This window comes from Hevea brasiliensis, chromosome 5 (genome assembly GCF_030052815.1).
Source record: "Hevea brasiliensis isolate MT/VB/25A 57/8 chromosome 5, ASM3005281v1, whole genome shotgun sequence".
Classification (NCBI taxonomy): domain Eukaryota; kingdom Viridiplantae; phylum Streptophyta; class Magnoliopsida; order Malpighiales; family Euphorbiaceae; genus Hevea; species Hevea brasiliensis.
The window spans coordinates 100,123,130-100,147,256 of NC_079497.1; positions in this window are offsets into that span (position 1 = coordinate 100,123,130).

Here is a 24,127-nt window from a genome sequence, read left to right on the forward strand (position 1 = left end):
TTAGAGAAATATGGTGGAAGTGATGGAAATCTAAAGCTTGAAAAAGCTTCAATGGAGGGTGGCCATGGAGTTAGGTTTCGGCTGGCTTTTTGGGGAGGGAGAGGGCTGCTGCAATTTTGTTATTTTGGTCTTGTTTAGTCTCTTTTATTTGTTAGTCAAAGGATAGCTCAATTGTGATTGGTCATAATTTATAAATGACATCATCAAGATGTCATAAATGAGCTTTTCTTTGATTTTTCTTTTCTTTTCATCACTACTCAATTTCAATTTAATTTTTAGTAATGTTTATTCATATTTTATTTCATATTAATTATTTACTCAACTGGACAAGTCGGCCAAAAATCACCTCTGAAGGCGAAATGACCAAAATGCCCTCCGTTTGGCTTAACGGGTCAAAATTGTCTGTACCGATTGAAAAATTTTTCTAAGTATTTTCTTGGCATTCTAATGCCATGGGAACCTCAATAACCCTTCTCTGGAGTCCCAAAAATTATTTTATAATTTTCCCAGTCTAGGGCTCCTCGTTGCGAGAACCGCAACTTCCCTCTGGTTACCCATCGCTAGGGCACCGGCTCGTTTAACTTGGTGGTATTTTATTTCTAAAATTTGTACTAAATTTTTCTTATTAGTATCTGAGTTAATTTTGGTTCCTGACTTTAGTTTAAATATTTTTCCGGATGTTCTAGCTGTCCGGACCGACACCGGTCACTGGAACAGTAGAATGTACGGAGTTGCTACCGGGAGGGTGTTACAGATCCAAATACATATGAGAAGATAAAAATTTAGGTACAAAATATCAAAATGATACCTAGTGTCCTACCAATGTACTGCAGGTGACGAGGTGACACGGACACTGTGCAGAACTGCAGGATGGACTCACCCAGTCTGCGGTCTACTGGGCTCACGATCAGTATCTCCAGTACCTACGCGTGGCAAAAGCAACGCGCTAAGCAATAATGCTTAGTGGTGCAATAATAAAATAAAAGAAAATAGAAGAAAATAAATATGTAGTGAATGTATATGTTTTATTTGTTTTGAATTTGTATATCATTAACTTTGTCCACTTTTATTCATTTGGTTGCCCAAGTAACCTACACTAAACGACTGGACTGGATAAACGGGTAAACTGGCACTGGGTATCAAGTACCTCGGGCCGTCACACCATAGGTCACATATGCATCTCCCGGTGTGCAACAGAACAGCTAACAAGCTGTGATAACATCAAGCACAAGGCCAAAGCTCAATACAAGGTCAGAATGGCTAAAAGCCATAAAATCACAGAATGGCATATTGCCATGTGCGATCGCTAATCGAACCCTATTGGCATGCCAAACTATCCAAACCAATCTTGTTAGGTATACTAGGGCATTTGATACTTTAAAATTCTTCAATCTTTGAATTTCAAGTTTTGGTGTCACTATTTACCTCTCTGGTCAACAAAAATGTTGACTTTTAGGTAGAAATTAGGTACATTGGTTTTGGAATTCCCAACATACCACATTTTGCATTTAAAACTTGTTGGAATTGGTCACCATTACCATTTCTAACTTAAAACCAAGAGGGCAGAAATTTCAGTTTTTGAAGCCTAAGTTTACTGTTCCATTAAGCACTGTTGTAGTGGGAATTTGAAGAAATAGAAAACATGAAAGTTGTTCCTTATTTTATCTAGTTGAATTTCCTTTTTTGAATCACTCCATTTGGAGTTTTGTAGCTCCAGATATGGTCCAAAAACCACAGCTGGCCGGATTTCCATTCTGCAGAAATTACCATATCTACAGTAACATGAACAGTGATTGTGATTTCATTTTTGAATAGGTTCTGGCCATAATTTGGGGTAGGTTTCTTCACGAAAGTTGTTTGTCTATGTCTTAACTTGTTTTTGTAAACATTTCAGGTCAATTGACCATATCTACAGTGAGTTATGGCCAAATGAACAGTTACTGTTCATTTGGTCATTTCTGCAGGTGCTGTTGCAGGGTATCCGGATTGGGGCCAACTTTTGGTCCTCTTGCTTTGGTCTTTTGGGCCTGGTTTCTTCAGTAAAAATGTGCCATTATAAGCCTAGTTTCATGTTCAATTGGCCAAACACCAATTGGACCAACACAGCCAAAGATATGGCTGTCCAAGTGGGCTGGAATTTCAGTCACCCTGCTGCACTCACAAGGCAGCCTACCATTTCAGTTTGCAACACTCTAATGCACCTCAAATTATAGTCAACCTACCTCAAATGGTCACTAATTGATCATTAGAATGTTCTTTACCAATTTCATAAGCCAAGTCAAATTTTCACTCCTCAAAACCCTAATTCCCATTTCCATTTCACACTAGTTACCCTAGTTACTAGCTAAGTCATTATCCACATAATTATGTACTTCAAACATGATCTCTAGTCTACTTTAAGTCCATCAAAACTATCAAACCCATTCCTTCCATAGGGCTGCCAAAATTCATAGTATGTATACACAAAATTTTTGTTCATTTAAGTTACAAATTCTTACTTATTCCAAGTCTTTAACATAGAAATAAAGAGCTTTAGGTGTGTATGTGCACTAACCTTTAAGTGGCACTTCTTGGACTTGTGTTTTCCTTAGAATTTCTTCTTCTTATGGCTGCCTAGAGTTTATGCAAGGTGCAAGGATAAATTTTAGTGAAAGGGGTAGGAGGAATTATGGTGAAAAGAGAAGAGAACTTGAGCTTTTGTTGAAAATCAATGGAGGAGGGAGGAGGGTTTCGGCTGGTTTGAGTCCAAAGGAAGAAGATGAAAATTTTCTTTTATTTTCAGCCTCTTTAGTTTGTTTTAAGTGTATTTGTTATAGGGTGATTGGTGGACAATTCTTAAGTGACATCATTATGATGTCACAATTCCCATTTACTTACTTTTCTTTTTACTTTTGTTTTCTTATTTTCATTTCTCATTTTTAATAAATTTTTCATCAACATTAATTCATATTTTATGTCATATTAATTATTTACTTAACTGCACAAGTCGGCCAAAAATCACCTCTGAAGGCGAAATGACCAAAATGCCCTCCGTTTGGCTTAACGGGTCAAATTTGTCTGTACCGATTGAAAATTTTTTCTAGATATTTTCTTGGCATTCTAATGCCATGGGAACCTCAATAACCCTTCTCTGGAGTCCCAAAAATTATTTTATAATTTTTCCCCGGGTCTAGGGCTCCTAGTTGCGAAAACCGCAACTTCCCTCTGGTTTACCCATCGCTTGGGCACCGGCTCGTTTAACTCGGTTGTATTTTATTTCTAAAATTTTTACTAAATTTTTCTTATTAACATTTGAGTTAATTATGGTCCCTCACTTTAGTTTAAATATTTTTCCGGACGTTCTAGCTGTCCGGACCGACACCGGTAACCGGAACAGTAGAATGTACGGAGTTGCTACCGGGAGGGTGTTACAGAAAGATTGACATAACCCTTTTTATAAAAAATCATGAAAATGACATCCTTATAGTGTATTTGGTGCTACTAATGGGTGTTTATGTGAAGGGTTTTCTAACACTATGTAGAGTGAGTTTGAGATGAGCATGATAGGAGAACTATAATTCTTTCTTAGGCTTTAAATCAAGCAAACTAAGGATGGCTTCTTCATCAACTAAGCCAAATAAAACAAAGAGTTGATTAAGAGGTTTGGGATGGAGAATAGAAAGCTAAGTAGAACTCCAATGAACATAATCTCCAAGCTTGACAAAGATGAAAAAGGAAAGCCAATTGATGAAAAACTTTATAGAGATATGATTGGTAGTTTCTTATACCTCACAGCTAATAGAGCAGATATTATGTTTTTTATATGTTTGTGTGTGCATCTTCCATCATGTCCTCAAGAGTCTCATTTGCATGCAGTAAAATGCATTCTTATATATTTGAGTGGCACATTGCATTTAAGACTAAGGTATCCTAGAAATACATCATTTGATTTGTGTTCCTACTTGAATGCTGACTTTGCTGGAAGCATCCTTGATAGGAAAAGTACCTCCGATACTTGCCAACTCTTAGGATAATCTTTAGTTTCTTATTGTAGTAAGAAATAAAATTCAATTACACTTTCCACCACCAAAGCTGAATATGTGGCAGCGGGTCTTTGTTATAACCAAGTTTTTTGGATTAAACAATAATTAGGAGACTTTAAGGTGTCTCTTAATCAAATTCGTATAAAATGTGACAACACAAGTGTAATAAACTTGACCAAGAATCCGATACAACATTCTAGAACTAAGCATATAGGCATAAGATATTATTTCATTTGTGATCATGTGTTAAATGATGATGTTATTCTTAAGTTTGTTGATACAAACAGTCAACTTGTTGATACCTTCACAAAACCCTTGTGTGAAGATAGATTTAATTTTATTAAAAGAGAGTTAAGAATACTTGATGGCCATGATGCTTTAAAGGTTAGTGTTTTGATGCCCATATGTAGTTGAAAACTTGATTCTTATGTGGTTATGTTTGAATAGGCATGACTAAAAGTATTTAGAAATCTTTTGTAAAATTTTCCTTGGTACAATTTTTTTAAAAATTTATTAAATATTTTTGTTTTTGTTTTTCTCTCAAAAATTTTCTTTTAAAGTTTTTTATCTATCAAAAGGGAGAGAAAAAAAAGTGTTTAAAACAAATATTTTCACCTTGGAAGTTTGTTTTTGAAAATTCATGCTGAACAGATTTCGATAGCCAATGACTGCCACTTTCGACAGTCGAAAGTTTAATAAGTTATTTTGCACTTTCGGACAAAACCGAAAGTGACAACCGAATTCTCAACTTCTGGCTGCTGATTAATTTTTTTTTTATTTTGATGTAATATTGGTTGCGGCAGCCGAAAACCATTCCTCCAGTTGCCAAACTTGGAATTTAAAAACCTCAATTCTCTTCTTTTTCAATAACACACACACACACACACACACACTCTCTCTCTCTCTCTCTCTCTCTCTCTCTCTCTCTCTCCTAACACCTCTCGTTTTCATTCCCTCTCTTTGACTCAAAATTCTTCAAAAACCCTTTAAAAATCTTATCTTTTACATTCTCAATCTCACTTCTATACTTATATTTCAAAGTCTTCTCTTTAATTTCTAAGGTTTTTCGTCACTTCAAACCTATTTATAGGTATTTGTCTAAACTTTCTAAATCTCTCTTCTGTTTTGTTTTCTATTCGAAATTTATGTTATTCCTTTTACCTTATGTTTTGCAAATTTTTGTGAAATTGTTAGATTGTTCATTTGTGTGTTGTGGGTTATTTTTTCCCCTTACTCTTTTTTCTTTTAGGTAAGTTTTTTCCTTTTTTTATGTTTTATTATTTCTGCTAATCATAGATGTTTTCGTGATAAAAGTTTTTGTTAATAACATAATTAAAACTTTTTTTATGTTTCTACTTATTACCAATTGCCTATGGTTATATTTGGTTTTGAGTTTAAATCTCATGACTTTTGCTTATTTGAGATTTTTTTTCTGCTATTTAGCATGATATTAGTATAATTACATTGTTATTGTTTATTTTGATTAATATTTTGCTTTTGCTAACTTTTTAGTTATTTTGAAAAATGATAATACTACAATTTATTCTTGCTTGTGTATGAATATTGTATTGTTAACACTATTTCATTAAAAGAAAATTGTCTTACCTTTCAAAATTAATGAGTCTTATGCCTATAAGTTTGTTGATTTAGCCTGTACTTCTTAGCCTGAAATTTCTGTAGCCTAACTTTAGTCTTAAAATGTTGTTTTGGTTTTCATTGTAACTTATGATTTGGATTACTTATATTAAAATTCCTTTTCAAACCAAACTAGTTTAGCAACATATTGTTCTTTTGGTTAAAGCATAATGTGCTCAATTTTTTTTTTTATCAATTATGCTCATGTTGTTTTTACTGCTTCACACTTTCCTTTTCGTTTGAAATATCTCAATCTAGTTTCAACCATTTTCTTTAAGTATATATCCTGTTTTATATTACTTAAACATGTTTTTAGAACTCGAAGCCTATTAGTGTTGCTTTACAAATTTTTTTAAGTTTATGCTTCTTAAATTTTGCTGTCATTCTTTATTTTTTTTTCAAATTCCTTATAATTAATTTTAGTTACAAGTTTGCTTTTTGCCTGTTGGTTAAGCATGAACCATGTATGAGATTCTATTGTCTCTCTATAACATAAGTATAATCTATGTTGTGTTCCATATTAGGTAAGCTATGAGAAATTGCATTAAAATTTGTTTTGGCAATCTAGATTGTTATTGTAATTTGTTGAAGTTCTTCTTACTTGATGTCTGTCCTTTTTGTGAATGTTTGAACGTTCTCTTGTATTTAAGTTTATATATTAAGTTCTTAGAGTTAGATTTTGATTATATGGTTTCTCTCTCATATAACATAGTTTTTTATTATTATTACCACTGTAAAATGCATATTTAAATGCCATGGCTTTAATATTAACTTTGTTTTAACTTATGTTGCTTTAGGATAGGCATTTGTTGGCATGTTTTGTGATCATGCATCTTTTGCTTTGGACTCTTCTTGTGACGTTTTAACTTGGGGATGGATATGCTATGGTTGTTTACTACTTAAACAAGTTGAGTTGATGTTTGTGATCTAATTTACATTGAGTTGAACAAATGTTTTGGCATGCCATTTTGTTTTTGAATATATTTTTCTTTTTAAGCTTTGTGATCATGCATCTTTACTCTCCTTGTGATCTTTTGACTTGGAAATGGATGTAATATGGCTGTTTTATGTGTTTTACTGCTTAAACAAGTTGAGTTAATGTTTGTGATCTAATCTACATTGAGTTGACCATATGTTTTGGCATAACATTTTGTTTTCCAATATTTTATTTTTTTTAAGCTACCTTTATAATATTTTATCTCAGAAATGAATGCTCTGTGTTTGCTTTTCTTGTGTAGTGCTCTCATTTTCTCTATCTCTACCCTTTTTTTCTTTTATTTATAGGTCAAAAGAGAGCTTATGGTAAATGACCTAGGGGAGAGTCCAATAGAGGTTCTCAACCTATCCCAACACCTCTAGCTTTTGAGTATCCTATATTGACTAGGAACTTTGAGCAGTGTGCTCCTATTTCCAGATAATTTGTCCATCTTAGCAGACCCAGTGACCCTAGTTCTGTCATTCACTTCACCACTCACAGGTTCCTAGACCCTTTTATTGCTCAAGGTTGGGACTCTTCTATCAGTACTCCTAGACCTACCTAAGAGAACCTTGTGAGGGACTTTTATCAAACCTATACTTTGTATGTCAATCCAACCCCTCTACACTTGTCAGTTATGTTAACTAGAGAAGGCTCCTCATCACACTTGCCCTTCTAGCTAAGCACCTAGGGGTCCTCAATGCTAATGCAGCTATCTCTAACACTCATCAGTGGATTATTGAGCCTTTCTCTCCTGAAGACCAAGTTAGGATTGTGTCTTAAGGTAACCATACTAGAGATTTTATTCGTCTCCTTGCTACTCAACTTGGGGCTATCCTTAAAGTTGTACACCACATAGTCACCCATGAACTTCACCATCTTTTTTAGCATCAATGGTGATGACTCCATCCTTGTAAGGCATTTTTATTTTTTGGTGGAGTGTAGAAGGAACTCCTCCTAATGGATGGAGCCATACTTTCCCTATAATAAGGTGAAACTGATAGGTATGTCAATTACAGTAAACTCAGCTTCCGTCTTAATGGGACCTGCCTTGATGTTGGTTTTGAACACTCCAACCACTTCCCTTTTGGAATCATCATATGCCCTTATCACCATGTCCAACTCATTAACTAAAATGGTGATATTTTTAGCTTTGACAATAACTTTAAGGGGCAGACATTAATGGCAGACCCATCATCTATCATCACAAATAACACTTTCAAACCCCTAACTTCAGTAGTCATAAATAGAGGTTTGTTCTCGTTCTTTCCCTCTAGTGAAAGGTCTTAGTTGGTAAGGATAATTTGGCCTTTGTCCTCAATAGCAATACCTTAGCTACCTTTTTGAGGGTTGCATCTATAAAAAACTTTTAAAACACTAAATGCTTGGGTGAGTGCACTCTGACATTTCTCTAAAGCCATAAGAAACTCCCATATAGACACACTTGCTTGAGTCCTTTTCAGTTGTTTAAGGACTTCCTCTTACTAACATTTTTCTTTTCCCTTTCCCTCTTCTTGGTTTAACGATGGATCTAGGTAGTACTTCCCACTTCTTTCAATTCCTTCTTCTTTTCATCATCACTGGAATCAGCCCAAATGTCCAAGGGTGTCTCTTCATCAATAAAACTCCCCCATATGTCCACAATCATAATCCTCCTTAGTTCTTCCTCCTTCTTGATGGGTTGCATTTGGTTCAGAATGTTGGCTTGGGTTTTGGTGGTGGTGATCATATATAGGCCAGGTGGTGGTGAGACATTGTGGTTAAGCATTCGATTGGTTTGAGTGTTGGGCCTATTGTTTGAATCAACTATTTTCTTTTCATCGATGAGGTCTTGGATTACACATCTCAATCGATAACAATTGTCATTGTCATGACTAAGGATTTGGTGGAAGTGACAATATAATTTGTATTATAATTTGGTGGTAACGCGTTTGGAGCAGGTTTGGAGGCTAAGGATTAGATCAATCCTTAAGCTTTAAGATGCTCAAAGACTGGTTTGTCTAGGTAGGAAAAGTGTCTTAGTGGTTTAGCTACTACTTAGACTTTTGTAGTTCTTCCCCCTCCTGCACAATTAGCAGCAGGTTGATAGCTATCCTATAACACCCCTCACCCGTCTATGGTGTAGCTGAGCAAGGTGTGCCACATTCGGTGCCCGAGCACCCTATCTTATCCTATCGTGTCCATTGTTAATTTTTAAACTTTGTAAAAAACATGTAGTAATATTTTTTTTATCACAATTTATCTCTGTGGAAACTCGGGCAGAGCCTCCTCTGTTTTATTGGCGTCTGGCAGGTTCCAATAGTTACCTATCAAAAATAACTTCATATCATATCTGTTTTATTCAATTTCAAGAAAATAATATTTTTCATTCATTCATTCATATGGAAATTATACACAAAAAGTCATAAGTTTATTTTACAGTCTCAAAAATATCAATACAATTTATTACATCAACTATAATTACATGAACCAAAATACTTATCTTGACATAGGCCCTACCAAAATATTATAACTGATGAGGTGACTCTGGACTCTGGACTCTGGACTGTAGCAGATCTGGACAATCAGAATCGAGTACTCAGTAGCGCCGTTATATGGCGCCATCGTGGTTCAGTCTCCAATACCTATGCAATGAAAAATTCAACGCGCTAAGCAAATTGCTTAGTGGTGCGTAATTTTAAAGAATAATAACTAAATAATTAAAAGTAATAGCTCTATGTAGAATTTTGCACTTCTAGGTCAATTATATATTTTATTGCACTTTGGGAATAATTTACTTTTTAGGATCTTATATGTGCATATATTTCATTTTCAATCTCCTTAAACTCATATAAATGAAATTGTCATCAATTCTAAAACATTTATAAATTTTCTACACTTTGGGAACAGTTAGATTTAATAGTATCTTTTCTGTTCATTTCTTATATAGTCTAAGTCATTTATGACTTTTCTGTACTTTAGAACTAAATTAATTATCAGTATCTTATCTATTCATTGGTTTAATTCTCAATCTTTTAAAATTATATAAATGCCCAAGTAACCTATAATAGACTATATGCTAAATACACGGGAATATATTGGTTAGACAGCCATATGTCTCTCCAGTATACAACTGTCATGTCAGGCACAAGGCCAGTGGGCAGGCTTTTAAAGCCAGAAATAGAATTATGCACAATGGCATCTGCCAAGTCAAGCACAAGGCTAATGGGAAGGCATAAAACCTATAGATCAATCGCATAAAACCTGTAGATCAATCATATCGAACATATCTTATCAATCAATGATTATCCATGTAGGCTTATTCATGTGGGCCTATCCATGTAGGCTTATCTATGTAGGCTTATTCATATGGGCTAATTCATGTAGGCCTATCTATGTAGGCTTGTTCATGTAGGCCTATCTATGTAGGCGTATTCATGTAGGCCTATCTATGTAGGCATATTCATGTAGGCCTATCTATGTGGGCTTGTTCATGTAGGCCTATCTGTGTAGGCGTATTCATGTAGGCCTATCTGTGTAGGCGTATTCATGTAGGCCTATCTGTGTAGGCGTATTCATGTAGGCCTATCTGTGTAGGCGTTTCATGTAGGCCTATCTGTGTAGGCGTGTTCATGTAGGCCTATCTATGTAGGCGTGTTCATGTAGGCCTATCTATGTAGGCTTGTTCATGTAGGCCTATCTATGTAGGCGTATTCATGTAGGCCTATCTATGTAGGCTTATTCATGCAGGCCTATCTATGTTGGCGTATTCATGTAGACAATACTGCTATCTGTATTCTCTAATTAGTATACAAATTGATCAAACTATATCTATATATATATAACTAGGTTTACTGTGGAAAATTAAGCATTAATAATTATTTAACTAAATTTTCATGTTTGTGTATTATGGGAAAGTGGGTCACACATTTCTGTTTCATGTAATTTAGCATATAGTGATAAAAGAATTTTTCATGTCAATGTATAGTGGGAAAGAGAATCCCACATACCCATTTCATGTAATTTAACGTGTAGTGACTTATTAGGGATAAGTCAATAAGTTATTTCAAGAACCTTTCTTTAGGTTCAGCTTTACTGTCTTGTTTTTACATATCAAATTGAGTAACTTGTGGCTACTATTTGGCCACACTTCCTCAATGAAAGTTGATCCTCTATGTCTTATCTTTATTTTCATTTTTGAATAATGTCATTTGGATTTGTATAACTCAAGTTATGGTCAAATAACTATAACTAGGTCAATTCTGGATTTTGGTTCTCTTACTAGGCAGTTTTTGTATGGAACTTTACAAATTTTAGTTGAGTGGGTTGCTGCCATATTTAGGTCTAGTATTATTCATAGGATATGTTGCCCTATGTCATATGGTCAATCAAAAATTTGGATTGTGAATTTTCAAGTCTTATAGAATTATTTATAGCCAAATTATTGACCTAGACTCAACTGTTTTGTAGTAACAGGATTTCAATTAGGTCAGTAAATTTGACCTAATATTTAAGCTTCTTACATTCATAAGTTGAGAAAAATGTCTAAAACAAAGTTGAAGGTCTGTTTCTTAGCTTTCCAGAATGGTATGGCTCATTTCAATTGAAGATTTCTAGTGGGAGATATACTTAAGACACTATTCTGGAATTAATGGTCATTTATACCATTTCCAGAATTGGTATGCCAATTTAATCAAGTTAATTGACCTAGTTCCCTTAATTTTTAGGTTTTGGTCAAAATACCATTATTATAGGCCTATGTCTTATTGAAATTTTGGCACTAGTTTCAGAGCATTTGGAGTTCTATGGACCAAGTTATGGTCTCTTTACATAAACTGGTCAGTTTGCATTTGTCTAGCAATTCTAGGCCGTTTCAATTCTGGACAGTTTTGGTGTCCCTACTTAGGCAAGCAATTTGACTTGGTCAATGGCATTTCTGGGTTTTGGTGTCTTCACAAGAGTTGTAGCCCTATGTCTAAGCTTCCCAATGGTATAAATTTCAGGTCATTTGGACCTGTCTACAATGATATATGGCCAAATGAATGAATACTGTTCATTTGGTCAAAATTTTGGGTTTACATTTTGGCAATCCGGATTAGATCAGATTTTTTGTCACTTTTTAGGCAGAATTTTAGCAAGGTTTCTACATGAAAATTGGTCCATTTTAGGTCTAATCTTACCTCCAATTGGCCTCATACCAATTGGGGTCACACAATTTCACTTATGGCTTAAAATATACACTGCCATCAACAAGTACTCAACCTGCGAGGAAATTACACTCCCAATATTCATTTCTCCATCTCCCAAACTTCAAATAGCATACATGGCACTTCTAAATATCATCAATGATCTCAATACAATCAATTTCCAGCAGTATACACAAGTCTATAATAGTCAGTTCAAAACCCTACTTCAAATGGTCAAATTCAACAACAATATGCACATGAAACAATTGCTAACACATGTAACTTCAACTATCAACATGTAATTCACTTCCCTATATCCATGAACACCATTAATCATCATTTAATTCATGAAATTATCCATCTCCTAAGTTCCTCAAGGCTGCCATATTTGGGCAGTTTCACTAGTCCCTCACAATTTACTCACAGCCCTAATTCAAAGTGTCAAAGTCAATAATATACATACAATTAAATTCTAATACTCTTAATCACTTTACTCAACATCACTAATCACCCTTTTTCATGTAAAATTTAATCAATATCCATGCTTATCAAGGCTGCCCAAAATTCAACAATTACACAAGCCTTGCCAAATTTAAGCAATTACACACAAAGTCTCCAAATTAAAATCAAAACCCTAATTCAATTTTCTCAATCTCAATCAATTCAATTCCTATCACTTCCCATACATATACCCATACCAAACATTATCTTTAAACTCATTTACATCATTTAAACACATCAAAATCCCATGAATTTCTTGGCTGCCGAATTGAAGACTTACACTTACTCATCAATTTCTTCAAAGTTCACTTCATTTCAACTCATTATAACCTCACTTCAAAGTTTAACTAAGAAAAGAAGAGAAAACTAGCACTAACCTTTTCTTGAGCTCGTTAAAACCTTGGAATTTCTTCCCTCTTTTGCTACCTATGATCTACCCAAGGTGTGAGGATCACTTTTCATGAAGAGAGTTGTAAGAAATATGGCATGGAAGTGGTGAATTGGGAGCTTGCATGTGGGATGCCCATGGAGGAATTTGGAGAACAAGGAATTCGGCCATTGAAGAAGTAAAAGGAAGAAGTTGAGTGAAGTGGTGGGATTTGGCACTTTGTGTGTTTAAATACCCCCACTAACCATTTAGATATTCATTATAATAATTAAACTTTTGTATTTCTAATTACACCCCCCCATATTTCCTTTATTTACACTACACATGAAATTTTATTTTGCATGGGGTTTTCAAAATTTTAATATCACTCATTTTAATGGATTTTTTGGTCAAAAGTCAACTTTAGGTGCCAAATAACCAAAATGCCCCTCTTCAGGTTAAGTCCCACTTTTCCAGAAATACCGATCAAATCCCTAATCCGACGGTCCCTTTATAATTTTTATACGGTCTACTTTATTTTTATTTTCACCTTTACCAATTAATTAAATTTTTCTTTGACATTTTTAATGTCATTTACAACTCAATAAATTCTTAATTAAACCCTGAAAATTATTTCCTCAGGTTCTTCGCAGGTCTGAGATTGTCAACTGTCTACGCAGTGACTTCCCAATACCATCACTCATCACCGCGATTCCAGCTCATTTAACCTAATTGCATTTCATATCTTTTATTTTTCCTTGTATTTTCTTATCATTTATTCCATCATTTTATGTCTCCTCACTATCATTTAAGTGTAGTTCCAGGCATTCTGACTGTCTGGACAGACAGTAGTCATCGAAACAGTAGAACGTGCGGACTACCTACGGTGAGAGCGTTAAAATTCTTTCCCTCTAAATAAAATTTCATCCTCGAAATTTACCCGGTGTTTTACTTTCTCTTTAGTCTATCTTACTCGACCTAGTTTTACAATCTTATCCTCATCTCGATTTACTATCAGAAATACGTAGCTCTACACAATAGTCCCAAGTCGGTACTGTAATCTGCAGCTTACAGCACAAACATCAAGAAAATTGCATAGTTAGCACGATATATCCCAATAGATCATATTTTTCCTATACTTATGCTTTTCGAATCTATGACTTTCTGTGGACCGAGATCCATACCTTAACCTAAAATAACTAGAGAAAATATATCTGCATTATTGTCACCTCAACTCTATTTAAAGGCCCATGCATGTGATGCAAACTATTTCTTTCTATCTATCTAGGTCTAAAATCACCTAAACCTTTACTTTGATACCACTAAATGTAACACCCCTCACCCGTCTACGGTGTAGCCGAGCAAGGTGTGCCACATTCTGTGCCGGAGCACCCTATCTTATCCTATCGTGTCCATTGTTAATTTTTAAACTTTGTAGAAAACATGTGGTAATATTTTTTTTTATCACAATTTATCTCTGTGGAAACCCAGGCAAAGCCTCCTCTATTTTATTAACATCTGGTGGGTTCCAATAGTTACCTGTCAAAAACAACTTCATATCATATATGTTCTATTCAATTTCAAGAAAATAATATTTTTCATTCATTCATTCATATGGAAATTATACACAAAAAGTCATAAGTTTATTTTTACAGTCTCAAAAATATCAATACAATTTATTACATCATCAACTATAATTATATGAACCAAAATACTAATCTATACATGGGCCCTACCAAAATATTATAACTAATAAGGTGACTCTAGACTCTAGACTATAGCAGATCTAGACAACTGTAATCAAAGTACTACTGTGGCGACTATTGTTATGGCAGCTGCTGTGTCTGGTCTCTAGTACCTACGCCATGGAAAATCCAACGCGCTAAGCAAATTGCTTAGTTGTGCATAATTTTAAAGAATAATAACTGAATAATTAAAAGTAACGGCTCTATGTAGAATTTTACACTTCTAGGTCAATTATATATTTTATTGCACTTTGGGAATAATTTGCTTGTTAGGATCTTATATGTGCATATATTTCATTTTCAGTCTCCTTACACTCATATCAGTGAAATTGTTATCAATTCTAAGACATTTATAAATTTTCTACACTTTGGGAACAGTTAGATTTAACAGTATCTTTTCTGTTCATTTCTTATATAGTCTAAGTCATTTATGACTTTTCTGTACTTTGGAACTAAATTAATTATCAGTATCTTATCATTCATTGGTTTCATTCTCAGTTTTTTAAAATTTTATCAATGCCCAAGTAACCTATAACAGACTATAATGCTAGATACACGGGAATATACTGATTAGATAGTCGTATGTCTGTCCAGTATACATCTATCATGTCAGGCACAAGGCCAGTAGACAGGCTTTTAAAGCCAGAAATACAATTATGCATAATGGCATCTATCAAGTCAGGCCCAAGGCCAGTGGGTAGGCATAAAACCTGTAGATCAATCATATCGAACATATGTTGTTGATCAATGATTATCCATGTAGGCTTATTCATGTGGGCCTATCCATGTAGGCATATCCACGTAGGATTATTCATGTGGGCTTCTTCATATAGGCCTATCTATGTAGGCTTGTTCATGTAGGCCTATCTATGTAAGCGTATTCATGTAGGCCTATCTATGTAGGCGTATTCATGTAGGCTGTGACACACCTCACCCATCTACAGTGTAGCCGAGCGAGACATGTCACACTCGGTGCCGGAGCACCCTATCTTATCTTACCTTATTCCTTTAATAATTTGATCTCGTTATATTTTAATATCAATTATTTTTTAACGGAGAAACCAGCTGAGTTTCCTCTATTTTATTAAATATTGACGTGATTCACTATTCACCTGTTTAAAATTTTCAATAATATTTTCAAATAAAGATCTCATTCATACTCATCATTTCTGATAGTGTCCATATATTTTGATTCTTATTCATTACCATGCATATTCATTCATGCTCATTTCATATATCAAAATTTTCAAATTTCCATTAATTACATAATTTACAATTTACATAACATACAAATTAATTACAATTCCATAATTTATATTTCAACATAATAACTAATCATAAATACATAAAATAACTTTTGTGAGCCCTATCTACATCCATTGCTGATGAGGTGACAACCTTGAATACTTCAAACACTTATGCAGATCAGAACTCCAAAATCTCTGATTAATATTCGTTGGGCTTTACCTTTATTACATGCGCGAGGAAACAAATTCATCGCGCTAAGCATTGCTGCTTAGTGGTACAATAATGTAACAAAAAAAATAATATATACAAAATACAAATGGAAATAAAAACTTAATTTGCGTAATCAAGAATTATTTTCATTTCATGTGGAATTCCTAATATTAATTATCTTTTGTCATATTATATTGTTCTTTGGAATCACTTATTTCCTAAATTTACTGTAGTGATATACAAAATACGAAATATATTAGTATATTACATTTCCTTTCATGTTATTTCAGAAGATGCAGTTGTAATTATTTATTTAAATGATATCTATTTTGCTAATCTTTTTATCCTTTCACTCAACATTTCCTAGGTGTTTGGATCATTTCATAGTAAATAAAACTTTAAAACTAATTCTAGTTTCTTTCTTATTCATTAATTTAATTCACATTATTCTTAACAAATTTCATTGCCTAAGTAACCTATGACAGGCTGACTAAACTAGATAATGGGTTGTTGGCACTGGACACCGCGGTGCCTCAGGCCGTCATACCATGGGACGCAGAACGTCAACCACGTATGCAGTCAGAATGGCTAAAAAGCCATAATAACACATAATTGGGCATAAAAGACAGGAGTACGGGCATAAAGCCATGAGTACGGGCATAAAGCCATGAGTACGGGCATAAAGCCATGAATACAGGCATAAAGCTATGAATACAGGCATAAACCTTTCGTAGTACTGCTAAAACAATACCCTATTGGCATGCCAATCTATCCAATCTGACACACGTGTTCAGGCAATACATGGGCACATAAGTACCATTAAATGTTAATATGTCTTCTTATTTCATTGTTTCATTATAAGTTCCAATTATAATTTATAACCTTTTAATTTTGTTTTTAGCAGAAGTATAAATTTCTAAATCACAATTTTGTATAGTTTATACATTCATCACAATTCATACATTCCTTACATCATTCATTTTGGATCTCAATTCACAACAATGGAGTTCATGTACCATTTTACCTTCATCGTAATTCATATATTTATTCATTATATCCTTACATCATTCATTTTGGATCTCAATTCACAACAATGGTGTTCATGTACCATTGTACTCAAAATACCTTTTCTTGTCCTTTCTTATTTATACACTCGAAAATCTACTTATGTAATTACAAATTTTATATTTCAAGTTGAATTACTAATATTTATGAATTCTATTTGTGAGGGGCATATAAGCCCTAACTACCTATTCACAGCAATTAGGTGACTTACTTTTAATGTTCAAATAATTCATGAACATTTCATGGATTTCAAATTTATGGCCTTAATTTCCCTCTATCAATTTTAACTAAGATGCATAGTCCCCATTTGTCATACAATTCTAGGCATTTAAGCTTAGAATTAGTTCTAGGTCTTCATCTTAATTTGCTAACCATTTTGATTACTATTCACCTTACTAGTCAACCAAAATGTTGACTTTTTCATACTTAATGGAAATGTTAATTCTAATTACGCCAAGATCCCACATTTTGAGTTTTACATTTGTTAGTATTAATTGTCAATTGCAATTTAAAGTCCCCTTGATGCATTTCTAAATTTTCAGTTTTGATTACCTAAGTTTACTGTTCCATTAGACAATTCTACAATGGAAACTGGGCTAACTTTTCTTCATCAAAGTTGTTCCTTATTGTGTCTTTTTTAATTCCCCTTTTGAATCACTCCAATGGGTGTTTTGTAGCTCAAGTTATGGCCTAAATACCATAACTGGCCGGATAGGGCAGTACCCAGAATTTCTGGGCAGAATCTATTCTAGCAGTTTTAGTGTCCTGAGTTTGGTGGGCAATTTTATTAAGTTCTAATCAAAATTTGGAGTTGTGTCCTTCATGAAAGTTGTCCTAAATTGTCTAAGCTTTCTATTGATATAAATTTCACATTAATTGCACATTTCTACAGTGAGTTATGACCAAATGAATGAATACTGTTTATTTAGTCATTTTGCCCAGGCAGAATGTGTGTTACCTGGATTTGGTCAATTTTTAGGGCATCCTATGTTTGGTTTCTAGATAGGGTTCCTTCATCAAAGTTTATCACATTAATTGGACATTTCTACAGTGAGTTATGACCAAATGTGTGACACCCCTTACCCGTATACAGTATATCCGAGTAAGCAATGTCACACGGTGTACCGGCACACTCTATTTTACCTTAATTAATTTTTATCATGGTTTTGAATATAACTTGTGAAATATTATTTATTTAAGTCATTTATTGAAATTATAATTTATTTGGGATTCCGAAAATTTTATAGAAAATCCGGCAGAGTACCGGCTAAAAATGGAGAAAACAGTTCTTCGGAACCTGTGAAAAACACTTCCAAAATCATTTCCAAACAATCCCAACTCCATTTTATCTACAAAGTCTCAACATGACTTTCAACAACCTTTCCATTACTCAAACATTCATTTCTCATAGTATTCAAACATAAGCAATAAATAAATATTCAAATTTTTTCCATTCACAAACACAATTTTCATTATTTACATGAACATCAAAATACATTACATAAGTTCAATTACATATGAGAAAATAAAAGTTAGTTACAAAATACCAAAATGAAACCTAGTGTCCTACCAATGCACTGTAGGTGGTGAGGTGACACGGACACTATGCAGAGCTGCAGGATGGTCTCACCCATCTGCGGTCTCTGGCTCTCGATCAAGATCTCGGAACTCACGCGTAGCAAAAGCAACGCGCTAAGCAATAATGCTTAGTGGTGCAAATAATAAAATAGAAAGAAATAATAGAAATAAATATGCATTGAATGTATATGTCTTATTTGTTTGTATTTGTATATCCATTTATTTCGTTAACTTTGTCCACTTTTATTCATTTGGTTGCCCAAGTAACCTATACGTAACGATCGATCGATAAACGGGTAACCGCACCGGGTATCTAGTACCTCGTGCCACACCATCGGTCACATGTGCATCTCCCGGCAGCAAATGTAATAATAAGCTGTAATGACAATAGGCACAAGGCCAAATATCAACACAAGGTCAGAATCGCTAAAAGCCATGAAATCACAGAATGGCATAATGCCATGTGCAGTACTGCTAACTGAACCCTATTGGTATGCCAAACTATCCAAACCAATCTTGTTAGGTATACTAGGGCATTTGATACTTTTGAATTCTTCAATTTTTGAATTTCAAGTTTTGGTGTCACTATTCACTTCATTAGTCAACAAAAGTGTTGACTTTTGGATAGAAAATAGGTGCATTGGTTTTAACACTCCCAATGTACCACATTTTGCATTTAAAACTTGTTGGAATTAATCACCAATACCATTTCTAAGCTTAGCACTAAGGGAGCTAAATTTTCAGTTTTTGCACCCCAACTTTACTGTTCCATTAGTGACTGTTACAGTGGAAATTTGAGGAAATGGTAAACATGAAAGTTGTTCCTTATTTTGTCTAGTTGAATTTCTTTTTTTGAATCACTCCATTTAGAGTTTTGTAGCTCCAGATATGGTCCAAAAACCTCAGCTGGCCGGATTGCAAAACTGCAGAATTGACCATATCTACAGTGCAGTGAACAGTGACTGCCACCGCCTTGTTGGATAGGTTCTGGTCACAATTTGGGATAGGTTTCTTCATGAAAGTTGTTTGTCTATATCTTATCTTGTTGCTGTAAAAATTTCAGGTCACTTGGGCCATTCTACAGTGAGTTATGGCCAAATGAACAGTTACTGTTCATTTGGTCATTCTGCAGAATCTGATTTCAGGGTATCCAAATTGGGGCCAATTTTTGGTCCACTTGCTTTGGTCTTTTGGGCATGGTTTCTTCAGCAAAATTGTGCCATTATATGTCTAGTTTCATGTCCAATTGGCCAAACACCAATTTAACCTACACAACCAAAGTTATGGCTGTCCAAGTGGGCTGGACTCACAGCCACCCTGCTGGTTACCCTAGGCAGCCTACTAAATCAGTTTGCAATGCCATAATTCACTTCAAATTATGGTCAATTTACCTCAAATGGTCACTAATTGACCATTAGAATGTTCATATACCATTTCATGAGCAAACTCTAATTTTTTTCAAGTCTCCAAGTTCTCAAAGTTCAATTTATGCATTAAACTTATAATTTTAACTTAAATCATGTTCTTAAACATGAATTGAGTGAGAGAGAATAAATTGGGCACTAACCTTAGGAGGGCAGAATTTTCCCTTCAATTTTCTTCACTTTCTTTAATTTTCTTGGCAGCCAAACACTTTCCCAAGAGGTAAAATCAAGTTTTTGTGAAGAAGACTAAAGGTTTTATGGTGATTTTTCAAGAGAATTTCTAGTGAGAAGTTTGGAATAACAATGGTGAAGGGAGAGGAAAGAGAGAAACGGCTGAAGAAGATGAGGAATGCGGAAATTGTTTTCAATTTTTTGTCATTTTATCTTTTTTAATTTGGCTTGTTGAGTTGTGATTGGTGGAAGCCCTCCAAATGACATCATGTGATGTCATATTTAGGTATTTCTTTCATTTTCTTTTCTTCTTTTCTCTACTCATTTTCAATTTAATTTTTAGCAATATTTATTCATATTTTAGATCATAATAATTATTTACTTAACTGGACAAGTCGGCCAAAAATCGTCTCTGAAGGCGAAATGACCAAAATGCCCTGCGTTTGGCTTAACGGGTCAAAATTGTCTGTACTGATTGAAAAAAATTTTTAAATATTTTCTTGGCATTCTAATGCCATAGGAACCTCAATGACCCTTCTCTGGAGTCTCAAAAATTATTTTATGAATTTTTCCCCGGGTCTAGGGCTCCTAGTTGCGAGAACCGCAACTTCCCTCTGGGTTACCCATCACTTGGGCACCGGCTCATTTGACTTAGTTGTATTTTATTTCTAAAATTTTTACTAAATTTTTCTTATTAATATTTGAGTTAATTATGATCCCTCACTTTAGTTTAAATATTTTTTCGAACGTTTCTAGTCCGGTCCGACATCGTCACCGAATAAAGAGAATGTACGGAGTTGCTACCAAGAGGGTGTTACAACTCTTCCCCTCTAATTTAAATTTCGTCCTCGAAATTTACGTGATGCAAACAGTTGAGGGAACTGTTGCCTCATTGCCTCTTCACTTTCCCAAGTTGCCTCCTCGGTGTTGTGGTGCCTCCAAAGCACTTTCACCAGTGGAATATGCTTATTCCTCAATTCTTTTACTTCCCGAGCCAGGATTCGTAGAGGTTCTTCTTCATATGTCAAATCCAGCTGTATTTCAATTTCTTCCCTGGAGATGACATGTGAAGGATCTGAGCGGTATCTTCTTAGCATAGACACGTGGAACACATTGTGGATCTTGTCCAGCTCTGGTGGTAAAGCTAGCCTATAGGCCACTGGACCCACACGTTCAATGACTTCATATGGGCCAATAAACCTAGGGCTCAACTTACCTTTTCTTCCAAATCTCAATACCTTCTTCCACGGTGACACCTTGAGGAACACTTTGTCGCCAACCACATATTCTATTTCTTTTCTCTTCAGGTCGGTATAAGATTTCTGTCTGTCTGAGGCAACCTTCAGGTTGGCTTTGATTAGTTTCACTTTCTCCTCAGTCTGTTTCACTGTGTCCGCCCTACCGCTTGTCTTCTCCCAATTCAGTCCAGCACACTGGAGTTCTACATTTTCTCCCATACAGTACTTCATATGGGGCCATTTGGATGCTAGCTTGGTAGCTATTGTTGTATGCAAATTCTGCAAGTGGGAGGTATCTATCCCAACTTCCCTCAAACTCAATGACACAACTCCTCAGCATATCCTCAAGGACCTGATATATATTTCATGTTATTATTATCATTTCAGTTCAATATGTGTATTTGTTTAATTGGTTTCAATTGTTTACCTGGATTACTCTTTCTGATTGCCCATCCGTCTGAGGATGGAAAGCTGTGCTGAAGTGGAGTTGTGTACCCAAGGACTCATGCAACTTCTTCCAAAATCTCGATGTAAACCTTGGGTCTCGATCAGATATGATGGAAAGTGGAATTCCATGCAGTCTAACTATCTCACTGATATACAATTATGCTAACTTCTCCAGTGAGTAGTCAGTCCTAACTGGTAGAAAGTGTGCCGACTTCGTCAATCTATCCACTATCACCCATACTGCATCATGTTTCTTTTGGGTGAGAGGTAGACCACCTACAAAATCCATGGTGACCCGATCCCATTTCCATTTAGGTATGCATATAGGCTGTAGCAATCTTGATGGAACTTGATGTTCTGCCTTGACTTGCTGACATGTCAAGCATTTAGTCACATAGTCAGCTATGTCCTTCTTCATACCAGGCCACCAATACTGAAGCTTCAGATCATGATACATCTTTGTACTTCCTGGGTGCATAGCATATACACTGGTGTGTGCCTCTTTTAGAATACTGGCCTTCAATTCCCTATCATCTGGTACACACAGTCTTCCTTTGTAATACAGACACCCATCTGCTTTCACCTCATAGTCAGTTGCTTTTCCCTCTGAGATTTTGCTCATAATAGCCATTAGCTTCTCATCTACCTTCTGCCCATCTAAAATCTGCTGTAACAGGTTTGGCCTCACTTGCAACTCAGCCAAAATAGCTCCATCTCGAACCAAAGATAGACGGGCATTCAATGATCTCAAAGCTGTGATGGATTTTCTGCTCAAAGCATCAGCAACTACATTTGCCTTCCCAGAATGGTAGTCAATTACACAATCATAGTCCTTCAAGAACTCAATCCATCGTCTCTGTCTAAGGTTGAGCTCCTTCTGAGTTGGCAAATATTTCAGACTTTTGTGGTCTGTGTAAATGTAGCACTTTTCACCATACAAGTAGTGCCTCCATATCTTCAGTGCGAAGATAATTGCTGCAAGCTCTAGATCATAGGTAGGGTAATTCTGTTCATGTGGCCTTAGCTACCTGGAAGCATAAGCGATCACCTTTTCCTCTTGCATCAATACACACCCTAACCCATTATGAGAGGCATCACTGTAGACCACGAAGTCCTTTCCTGACACTGGCTGTGTTAACACTGGTGCCTCTGTCAACATAGCCTTTAACTTTTCAAAACTGGTCTGACACTTGTCATTCCAGTCAAATCTGACATCCTTGTGTAACAATTTGGTCATTGGAGCAGCTATTAAGGAAAATCCCTTCACAAATCTCCTGTAATACCCAGCTAGCCCCAAGAAACTTCTGACCTCAGTTGTATTCCTGGGAGGCTTCCATTCCATCACTGCTTCTATTTTCTTGGGATCCACCCTAATCCCATCAGCTGATACTATGTGTCCAAGGAATGCAATCTCATTCAACCAGAAGTCACACTTGGACAACTTAGCATACAGCTTCTTTTCTCTCAGGGTTTGCAGAACAATCCTCAAATGTTCATCATGTTCTTCCCTGGTCTTGGAATACACCAAAATATCATCAATAAAGACCACTACGAACCGATCTAAGTATGGATGGAAGATACGGTTCATAAGGTCCATGAATGCTGCTGGTGCATTTGTTAGGCCAAAGGGCATCACTAGGAACTCATAATGCCCATATCGGGTCCTGAATGCAGTCTTTGGCACATCTGCATCCTTCACCCTCAACTGATGATACCCTGATCTGAGATCAATCTTAGAAAATACTCCTGCTCCCTTCAACTGATCAAATAGATCATCAATTCTAGGCAACGGATATTTGTTCTTCACAGTCACTTTATTCAACTGCCGGTAATCGATGCATAACCTCAAAGTCCCATCCTTCTTTTTCACAACAAAGACCGAGCTCCCCATGGTGACACACTGGGGCGTATGAACCCCTTATCAAGCAACTCTTGCAACTGAGTTTTCAACTCCCTCAATTCAGTGGGTGCCATCCTATAAGGAGCAATGGAAATGGGTGCTGTACCCGGCAGTGTCTCAATAGCAAATTCGACTTCCCTTTCTGGTGGCAAACCGGGCAATTCTTCAGGAAATACCTCTGGGAAGTCTCTTACTGTGGGTATATCACACAGATTTGGCTTAGCCTGCCTAGTATCCACCACATGTGCTAGGTAGGCTTCACAGCCTTTTCTCATCATTCTTCTTGCAACTGTGGCTGAGATGACATTGGACAAAAAATCTGCCCTTTCCCCCACAACTGTTATCTCATTACCCTCAGAAGTTTTCAGAGAAATTCTCTTCAATTTGCAATCAACTATTGCCTGATGACGTGACAACCAGTCCATTCCCAAAATC